This window comes from Morone saxatilis, unplaced genomic scaffold (genome assembly GCF_004916995.1).
Source record: "Morone saxatilis isolate NCDOM2014 unplaced genomic scaffold, NCSU_SB_2.0 Contig23, whole genome shotgun sequence".
Classification (NCBI taxonomy): Eukaryota; Metazoa; Chordata; class Actinopteri; family Moronidae; genus Morone; species Morone saxatilis.
The window spans coordinates 19,976,316-19,976,938 of NW_023339796.1; positions in this window are offsets into that span (position 1 = coordinate 19,976,316).

Here is a 623-nt window from a genome sequence, read left to right on the forward strand (position 1 = left end):
TTAATGTGCGCCCCTGAACCGATGAAAAACATGCATGAAACTAAACTTTCTTTTTCAGCTTTGCCAGAGGATTATTTATAAAATCTACCATATCCCCCCACTGTTTTAATCTTGAGTGAGTGAGTGAATAAGTGTGTGAAGTATCAAAGTCTCAAATTCACCTCCACTTCTTCAGCAATCCATATTGTTTCCTCTCATGGGAAATAAACATTTCCCTTGAGGCAGGTACAGGGGGCGACACTAAACCTGGCAAAGTCAGAGTGTATGAAAGTCAGCATTCCAGTGCGTAAAATATCCTTTAGGTTTCCTGAGAATGTTAGGTACAAATGTTTCTTGAAATATTAAGAAAATAATACTTTTAAGTGGGGGACATTAGTTCATCGTTCTCATAGTGACTGAATCTCCTTTACATTTATTTTACATTTGAAACGTCTCCCACAGTTTCGTCCCGGCCTCTTCAAACACACAAGCGCAGTCACTCACATATCGTTAATTTGTCCCGACTTGATCCCTGCATGTTTAACGGAAACACAAACGTGTGAAGCGGCGGCTCATCGAAACAACCTGTTTATCTCGGTGTCAACAAAGGACTACATGTTTCTTAATGATGGGCAGCCCTGTAA